The sequence below is a fragment of the Carassius auratus genome, unplaced genomic scaffold (assembly GCF_003368295.1).
Source record: "Carassius auratus strain Wakin unplaced genomic scaffold, ASM336829v1 scaf_tig00007968, whole genome shotgun sequence".
NCBI lineage: Eukaryota > Metazoa > Chordata > Actinopteri > Cypriniformes > Cyprinidae > Carassius > Carassius auratus.
This window is the reverse complement of record NW_020523895.1, coordinates 59,915-70,034: the sequence shown is the minus strand read 5'-3', so window position 1 is coordinate 70,034 and position 10,120 is coordinate 59,915. Positions and strand designations below refer to the sequence as shown.

General features: G+C 35.5%; 2 long non-coding RNA genes across 2 annotated transcripts; both read right to left on the bottom strand.

The window, feature by feature from the left end:
* Nucleotides 1-201: 201 nt before the first annotated feature.
* On the bottom strand, nt 202-1,228 carry LOC113071737 (uncharacterized). Its single transcript, XR_003280229.1, has 3 exons — nt 1,166-1,228; nt 851-1,063; nt 202-761 (listed from the first exon to the last, which is right to left on the bottom strand). It is a non-coding gene; the product is annotated as an uncharacterized LOC113071737 (long non-coding RNA).
* A 173-nt stretch (nt 1,229-1,401) lies between these two features.
* Nucleotides 1,402-2,381, bottom strand: LOC113071736 (uncharacterized). The gene is made up of 3 exons (XR_003280228.1): nt 2,321-2,381; nt 1,548-1,652; nt 1,402-1,461 (listed from the first exon to the last, which is right to left on the bottom strand). It is a non-coding gene; the product is annotated as an uncharacterized LOC113071736 (long non-coding RNA).
* Nucleotides 2,382-10,120: the final 7,739 nt, after the last annotated feature.

The following is a 10,120-nucleotide window of genomic DNA, read 5'->3' as shown; positions in this document are numbered from 1 at the left end:
GATGAAGCCATGCAAATGCATGTATGGTGAAATGTCTTGAGCCCCAAAGAATCACATCAAGTTTTTAGAGCTCTCCTGCTTTTCTTCCTCTTCTTGCTTGTCCATGTCCTGGACATATCATAATCTTCCATGTCATAATTTTTTTTTTGCAGTTCTTATGCAGCACCCTACAGCACAACTGATGAACAAAAGACATGTAACTAATTTAAATCAAATATCTTTATTGTCACAATACAATGAACACAAGTATACAGGTGATGAAAGTCTTGGGTGCAGACTGCAGCGTGACAGTATGGATGACAAATGAATTAATTCATGAATATATATGAAATACAAATTCTGAATATATATATGCAACACACATATATAAGGGACTCAATTCAGGTAGAGAACAATATATGTTAAAAATTATGCTATACAGAGAGCATGAATTGAAAACAATAATAATCACAGTACACATACATCTCTGCAGTGCAGCACGGTATGAATTAGTGCAAACAGAATGTCAGGGTGCATAATAATATTGAGTCCAGTCAGCGTAACTGATAAGAGTGCAGGGCATATGAGGTTGGTGGGGTGTGTATGGTTTTATTTGTATGAGTTCAGTTCAGTCTGATTGCCTGTGAAAGGAACTTGTCTCACTGTCTGCTGGTGTAGGTTCTGTGATAACGCATGCCTGATGGTAACAGTGAGAGCAATCCATGGCTCGGCTGGCTGGAGTCTCTGACGGTCCTCCTCACACTCCACCTGGTCTAGATGTCCTGGAGGGCCAAAACAAGTATTTAGGGTTATGGTAAATCAATAAACAATATATAGTATTTTTATTTATAATTGTGGCACTGGACTTAACATTGATTCTTGTTGGGGATATTGGCCAAAAGAATCCCACCACAACTAGCTCTCGTTGTTTAGCTGTGATGTTTACTTTTACAGGCCGTAACATCTGAGCTGTCGCAGTAGAGCGGTTTGTGAATGCAGTCTTCACAGCAGATAACTGATGGGTTCAGGTAGCAGTGATGCACTCGGTGGCCATTCAATTGATATCTTCATCAACTGGCTCCATCTTAATTCAAACAAACAGACAAAACAATAAGTCAGCAATAACAGCAATAACCATTCTAGAGTAATAGTGTTGGTGAATACAGTTGCAGGTGTCAGTACTCACCATATTCAGTCATTTCCTTTCCAAATCACAGAGATGATGCACAGCTTATTTGCTCATTTTAGGAGCTATAAAAAAGATGTATATGTGAAAAACTATAACTGCGGACTTGAAAAGTCTTTTGAGAGATTAACATCAATGTTGTACCACACATAACTGCATTGAATTCAGACATACAAAATGGAAATGTGAAACTTTTCACCTTTCTGTCTTTTCTTTTGGGGCACAAGAAGTCCATGTTCATTCCTCATTTCTTTAGGACTGGTTTGACTGATTTTCTTTGCGTTTCTGGTCTTCAGCTGTAAAACAAGAAAATATTTATTGACCCCATGTTTAATCATTATTGTTGTTTAAAAATATAAATAAAGCAGATATAATTATATACTTCAAGCACAAGTTCCTTGGCAACTCTAGTAGGCTCCTGAGTTCATCTGTACACATCAGATTCAGCGTCTGAGAAAATGCCATCATGCAAACTCTCAGTTTCTGCCTTACAACAGAGCATAAAAGAATGTGTGAGTGAGGGAGTACAGGATAAAGATGAAGTGAAAAAGGCAGAGAAAGGCAGAATTGTGTGTATAAATTTAACAGAATGAGAGGAACATTTAAGAGATTTAAGAGAACAGTACTGTCTGTTGGTGTGGATGCTAAAATACTTCTCATTATAGTTATTGGTCTTTGTGTGAACAACTTTAAGTGATCTGATTAACCAAATTCATTGAAGATCTGATTTGTAGCACTTGAAAAGTTAAACTAGGATTTCCATTCTCTTGCTTCTAAGACAGATGTGTTCAGTAACATCACCATAGAAAGAAAGGCAGACTATGAGGTGTGGACAGATATCATGTACTGTTGAAACAGGAAGAGGCGGCACCAATTTGTAAAGATTAATAAAGAATACAATGGACTTCATTTAAACTTCATGATATAAACACTCTTACAATGGGCACAATCTGATGGGAGCTGTGGTGATGGCCAATAACAGCAGTAGGAGTAAAAGTTGTAGAATTTTGTACAAGTACACTTGTGCAATATAATATGATTATTGGATGAATTATTACTACTACAACATGCTCTTTGTTGAGTGTTCTTCCTGATGGGCTAAGTGAACCAAAATTTAAGAAATATCAAATGCTGAGAAAAATGTATCTGACGTACCATTGGAAGTGTTTGCCTTTGCAGCTTTTGGTCTTCTTCATAAATGCACAAGATGGTCAAATTCAAATCTCATGACAGGCCTTCCTGAAATATAAACATGTTGAGACAGTGTGTTAAAATGATCTGTGACCAAAATATTTGATTAACACATAATATAAGGATGCGTTCATTAAAGCAAATCAGTTAAAACTAAGAGTCTTCAACATTACCTGTGAAGGGTTGATCCTTTGAAGGACTTGTTCAGCCCCCTTGACAGCTTCTTCAATATCAGCATTGGGAGCGTGGAGTTGAAGTTCCCTGTTAATTCTAGCAGAGCGAGAGAGAGAGAGAGAGATTTTACAAGAGATGGCTTCTTTAAAGATCTGCTGGATTACAGGTTGTTGTGGAGTATGTAATCCGACATAACTGCAAGACAGAAAAAACACTGAATTACAATTACATCACAAAAAGATATTAAAGGCATGGCAAACTTAGTGGTTTCTGTGCTTTACAAATAGTGTAGAGTAAAAACACAGTTACTGTTGTAAAATCCTGGTAAGTGTTGTGGTTATTGTGTGTTAGTAAATACAAATACCAGAGTAAAACTATGGTTACTATGGTAAACCCATAGTAAATGTCGTGGTTATTGTGTGTTAGTAAATACAAATACCAGAGTAAAACTATGGTTACTATGGTAAACCCATAGTAAATGTCGTGGCTATTGTGTGTTAGTAAATACAAATACCAGAGTAAAACTATGGTTACTATGGTAAACCCATAGTAAATGTCGTGGTTATTGTGTTTTAGTAAATACAAATACCAGAGTAAAACTATGGTTAGTATTGTAAAAATATGCTAAATGTGTGGACTTTTTACACGAACACGATTATCACGCGATATTGGGTTGGGTGCTTTGTTGTGCTTGTATTAGTCATGTCTAAAAGCTGAAGACCCATATGTCACATCATTATTTATTTAAAACTGCAACAGGTCTATAAACAGTACAGGTTAGCTTAGGCTAATGACAATGGTAGGCTAGCTGAGCAGCCCACTGACCCAAAATTTGAGCATAAACTGCCCTTTAAAAACACGACCCTGTCTAACGTGATGCAGAAATACTGAAATAATTAAAACAATACGCTTAACCACGTGATATCATTACAAAAAGAAGAAGAAAAAAATATATTTACCCTTGCTTACCTGTTTGAAGGTGTACGCGCATCAGGTGAACTGAACGAGCCTCGCTGGTGACGTCACTGCCGCTGAAGATGATGCGTGTTATTTGGACGCATCTGCTCTCCACCGAAATTAATGGGAAGGATTGGCGTGTCATATGCACGCAAAAATTGCATTTGGCGTATGCATTACACGCAAATAGAAAGTGTAAAGTCGTGTTATTTATACGCAGACTGATGAGAACGGGTTGAACATTTTGATCCATGATACTGATGCAAGTTTTAAATTAAAAACATTTATTTTTGAACAGGAGAACACAAGACAACTGTTCCCTCAGAAACCAATCAAATAAGCTAAGCCTGCCATAATGAAAAATAAAATACAATTTCAACCATAAAAAAAATAAATAAAAGTCAAATGAGATGTAATCTACCTCCCAGTAAATGCCCACTGACGAGTCTTTTTGTTTGTAAAATCAGTGATGAGATCTGTAGAGTCCAACTGTTTGGCCAGTTGGCTTTCAATTGACAGAATGGCGAGGCTGTTTAGTCTGTCCTGGCCCATTGTTGATCTCAGGTAGTTTTTTACCAGTTTTAACTTGCTGAAAGCCCGTTAAGCTAAAGATTTAACATTAGCATACATACATCAGCAACAGCTGTCTGGAGTTGACTACGTTAACTTTAATTGGATGTAGGTGCATAACAAGCAAACTCAGTTCACCTTTTGGAAAGAAAAAAGGCATCAGCTGCTTCCCCTCATTCTGCCTCCTTTCTTTTTCCTTCCTGTCTTTCTTTTTTTGAAAGCCCGATTTAGGCTTTTTGCGCAGCATGATCAGGCTCCAAGGCTCTAAACTCACTGCGTTACTTGTTTGCCGCCGGCTGCCGTCTCTTGTCGGACTAAACCATTGGGGGGGGATATATACATTTCAATATATTTTGAAATGAATAATGACATCAATTGGAGGGCCCAATTATTTCGAATTAGGCTACAAAAAAAAAAAAAAAAAAAAAAAAAAAAAAATTACAAAAAATATTTGTACAAAATTGACGGGATTTCAAAGGGCCCTCTCCCTAGACGGGGCCCTGGTTAGTCAGGTCCACTTTTCCCCCCACTACCACGCCCATGCTTTGGGCTCTTCAACTGTAACCTCAACTTAATTCATGTAAAATTGAATTCCACTTTGTTTGAAATGCTGGTATATATTTTGTGGTATGTTCCTGCTGTCGCTGTTGCTCCATTGCATTGCTGTACGTGAAGCCAGTATCCTTTCTGATTGGGGTGCTAATAAAATTCATTTATTCATACATTTGTTTGCGTGGTTTATTCACCCAGAATAACATTCATCCCTAATTTTGTCATAATGCTCATCCAATAATTGCCACAACCATTTTTTTAAAAATGTCACCTGTCTTGATTTCATGTCCCGTTTAACAAGCAAAAACACACACACACTTTCATTCACTTAACCTGGGTTGTGTACATGAAACACACACATCCTCAAACCTGTTTAATTGGCTGTGATGGTTAGTCTTAGTTAATTGATATGACTCATAAGTCCTCATGGCCCTATACTCCTCAGTACAATTTTAATGGCCTTTGAAAATTTTGCCAGAAACAACTCATTAATTTTCATAGATGGAGATCGGGAAGTGTTAATGTGGTCATGTGTCACTGCATGATTTAAAAATAAAATAAAAAATGCTGTAGTGGTGCTGTTTATTCAACAAGTAGAATGTGTTTTCTTGACATTATCCAAAGGCATAGAATGGTGACCGCTTTGGACTCCTGCTTCATTCTCGTAAGAAGTTTTTAATAACCTGTATAAGGCTGAAGGGTGCATTTTTGTAAGCCAAAACCATGAAAAGAGTTAGCAGTTTAACACTTCCAATTCCATCCCTCTGAAGTCAATGAGTTTTCCAAATCTTTTTTTTTTTTTAATTATTATTATTGAAATAAGGTCTGTGCTTAACATGTAGGCTAATCAAGATATTTTTATTTTTAATCTACAACATAAAATACATCGGTAATACTCCATTGTGATATCTTAAAGTTCTTCTTTTTTAGGGGGCGTTTACGCAACACCATTTTCAACTGAAAAATGTTTTTAGTAGATAATAGTCCTGAAAGTACCATTAGTCTTGAAAAAGGCTGTTTCTAAATAGTATCAAACCCAGCTATCAAAAATGTGTTCCAATAATGTTTTACTAACATTCCCATTAGGTTATGAAAATGTTCTTTTCTGATGTTCTCCATATGTTCATGAAGTTTTTAAAATGTTATATTAACATTTAACATTTTATCCATTTAACATTTGGTATAGCATTTTGAAAACATTATGGGAATGTGAGTTTCCAACATTTAAAAAATGTTAGAAAAATGACTCAAATATTTAAATAAATAAATAAAATTCACTGAGTTTTAAGAACATTTATGACCCAGACAGCATTAGAAGAAAACTGAACGGGACATTGGATGGAAAATTCACTTTTCAAGTTTCAAGTTTCAGTTTATTTAAATAGCACGTATAAAACCAAAGTGACCAAAGTGCTGTAAAGAGTTTCAAAATAGTCAAAAGAATATAACAATCAGCACAACTACACAATTGAACAGGGACTCGCCCTAATAATAAAATAAGTAAATGTATTAATAACACAAGAGAAACGAAGTATAAATCCATAAAAGATTAAACAAAGACCATAGTAGAAATTTTATTTGTTAGCCAAACAAAACAGATGTTTTTAGGAGAGATTTAAAAGTGGACAGAGATGGAGCAAGTCAAATCTCTAAAGGGTAGCTATTCCACAGCTGCAGCCCAACCACTGAGAAAAATTCACTTTTATATGGTGTTTGCATTTAATTTGTTATAGCAGTGTGTGGAAACAAACACCCTACAATGATACAAATCTTTTCAATCCTCCCAAAACACAAGCAGTCTCAATTATATAGCTGTTTTGATTTTCTGAGCAATATGACGTCATATTGCACAAGCCCCGCCCATGACAGCTGACAGAGTAGTGACCGTCACATGTTCCCTTCACTAATGGACTTCTGGAAGGGCCCTTCATGAAGGGATTCAGTTGTTCACTTTTGTTTGGAGCATCTCTACAAATGGCGCCCCCTTCCAGAAGTGCCATTCGCCGTTTGGAATTTGCAGAAAGACTCAAAAGCAATGCAGGTGTCTTCTAGTTGGATGTAAAAGTGATTATAAGAGTCTTCATTTTCTCCTGACATCAGAGCCACTGAGGACGCAGTGGATTAGTTTTGTTTTTTGATGGTTATGCACCACGAAATACAACTAAATTGGTTTATATCTCTGTAAATCGTTTTACTCCAGACTGCTTTCTCAACGAGGGACGATTCAAGGCAAGTTTTGCTAAAATGTTAAAACTCAAGGACGGATCATTACCCACTGTTCATGATCCAGCTGCACCTCTAGAAGAAGTAAGTCTCACACTTTATATTTTTTATTATTATTGTCAAATCGCCATTCCTCTTTCACAGAGGAGACCTCCTGTCTCAATAGGAAATGCACATCAAACATTTAATGTGGTCTTTAGCCAAAACAACCAAAAAACACATGCATTCTGTGAAATGATAAGGAGGACTTTCTTAAGGGCAGTCTGATTACAACATTCTTGATTTTAAGATGTCTGGAGGTCTGACACTAACAAGCAGCTGTCACTGTCTTTCTGTGGAGTTATCACAGCTTTTCACTGATCTAGGTCAAGATCTAGGTCAGAACTACAAGAGAAATTGAGCCAAATTCTGCATTTATACAGAAAGAGCTTAATGATGAGTCCTAGTTTGTTTCATGTGCCAGACATTTTCTAGTTTTATCATTTTGTGAAATGCCAGTGCGTCTGTGCTAATGAAAGCATCAAAGATACTGTATGTGTAAACCACTTGGCATTAAAACATTCACATTAAACCTCTTTTGACAGATTAGTTTTATCATTAACTTCTGTTCATTTAAATGAGATTTTCCATTCTTTTACATTTCACTTTTTTGCAGTCTTATTCAATTAACTAAATCTTTTCAAATGTTAGCTTTTAATTTGAATTCAGTCCTTTGGATTTGCCAGCTCGGATGTGTCATTTCCCCCATCAAAAGAGCTCGGAGAGGATATACTGTAACAAAAAAAAAAAAAAAAAAAAAAAAGTGCAGCAGATATCTGACATCAGCAGAAATTTTATGTACACAAGCTGCCCAAGGTCAGTCTCACAAATGTATTTAAGCATTTTTAAAAAATGTCATTATAATAGTGCCCATCATCCTTCAGTTCTCCATTCTGCAGGTTCAGCTCAGTGTTCCAGCATCCTGTCAAGGCTTCTGGAGTTTGGGCCATGTTTCTCCTGCCAAACGTCTGGGCTTGCCCTGGGCTCTTTCTCTTCCACTTTCCCTCCGTTTTTCTGTTCCTTCAGAAAGCTCCAGTCTGTCTAGATTAAAGATGGTGTGAAATTGATGTTTGGATGCTTTCAAAGGGCTTCTGCTTTATCTTATTTTCCGTAAAGCCTCAATCCTCACTTTGCACCCTTATCAGTACTTTCCTGAGTAATCTTTGAAGACACTACCGTATTTATATTTTTCCATAAAATAGAATATCCAGTGTTTCTCTAAAGATGAGATTATCATTCTTTAAAGATGTTCTAACTTTAGCGACATAGTGACTCTTTCTAAAAGAAAAAAATGCAAGTGTATATGTACATGCATACATATACATATACATAAACACACATATACACACACTGATTCTAATTAAATGATATATTAAGTAATGTGATTTAATATACAGTATGTGTGATTATGTAATCACAAAGGATGTGATTTATTTAAATGAACAGTATATATTTTGGTAATATAAATGATTATCATATTATAGTTCAAGCCAAAAGCACACACATACACACAAAGTTAAGCTATTCAAGTCATCTGGGGAAAATTATGGTTTTATAATTAGTTAATATAGTGGTTATAATTATTTTAGCATAAATTAAATTTTTTGAATTCCCTTTAAAAATAATAAGAACTTGTCATACAATGTAACATTCATAATTTCATAATTCTTCTACATTGTGACCAGATCTTCGTCTAAGTCCAGTAACTAGATAAAGGTAAATCCACTGAAGCAATTTTCATCGTTTTTTTTTTTTTTTAAGTATACATCTTTCTTGGATGCCGTCAAACAACAATAACTGCAATTACATATTTCTTGCAATATAGATATATACTGTATATATACACACGTTTACTTAGCTATCTAAATGGGGACAATCCATAGGCGAAATGGTTTTATACTGTACAAACTGTATATTCTATCGGCCTACACCTGCTCTACACCTAAACCTACCCCTTACAGGAAACTTTCTGCATTTTTACTATTTACAAAAAGCTTTGTTTATATTATTTTTATGATTTTGTCAGGTTTAGCTCAGTTTTGGGTACAGAATTTGTCCCTAAAATATGGTTAAGCAGGCACACACACACACACACACACACACACACACACACACACACACACACACACACATACATTTATATTCAAATTATGTATATTTTCAAATAATAAATATTATTTCAATATCTCGGATTAAAAATAAATGAGCACATAGGCAAATGAAGCTTATTATCTATGTTTACTTTTAATTTGGTGGTTGCTTGCAATCACTAAACTGAGCTTTAAACACTCCGCAGAGCATTCGAAATTGCCTCTTCATTATATGTTATTGACTCACTCTTGCTTTCATGAAAAGAATCATGGGGGACCACTGTACTGTATATCAGTGTTCTTGCGCACTAAAACTAGCATACTGTAGGTTTATGTCATGCTGTACATTAAACACAATTAATTTTCAATTCATAACATTTATGTTTAACTTATATTTTAGAGTCCATTTAATTATAAAATTGAAGTGTGTATGGTGGATTACAAGTTAAAAAAGTAACTTTGAGTTATTTTGTGCCTTTTTACGTCATTGACCCACCACTGACAAGTCTCACACCGTGCAACCTGGTCTCATGGGAAATATGTACCTCTGCACACTTTTTTGCAGCGCCACAAATATGCACCGTGAATTAAAATCACGTCCAAAATGGTAAACGAAAACAGTCCTCTGCAATCATACTATGTAGAGTCAATGACATGAGGTATAATTAATTAAAAGACTTCAGGATGGAAGAATTTTCAGGATAAGCTCAGGTTTCAAAGTATTTAAGAAAATCCAACAAGTGGCAAAGTTACAAAAACCTCTAACTCTGATGGACCGGGCAAATTAGATACCTGGTTATACAAAGCCAGACAAAGATCTCATCTTTTGACGAGGTATTTGTTTGGGAGTTAAGATGCACTTTTGGGACCCCCGGAAATCTGTTTTATTAGTAGTAACAGTAGTATAGAAATTATAAATGTATCTACCAAAGTGTTTGGGGGCAAACCGAGCCGGACAATTTGGTCAGTCACCATTTTAAACACATTTATTAGTTTTGTATTTTGCCATTCTAAACTTAAACAGGTTTAAAATAATACACAAACATTTCTATCAAATTATTTCAAAGGAGGCTTTTATTAAGCAAATCAAGGAGTGAATTTCTCACTCAATACTTTAGCTGGGTTTCCACAGGAAGGGTCACATTAACTGTCATTATAA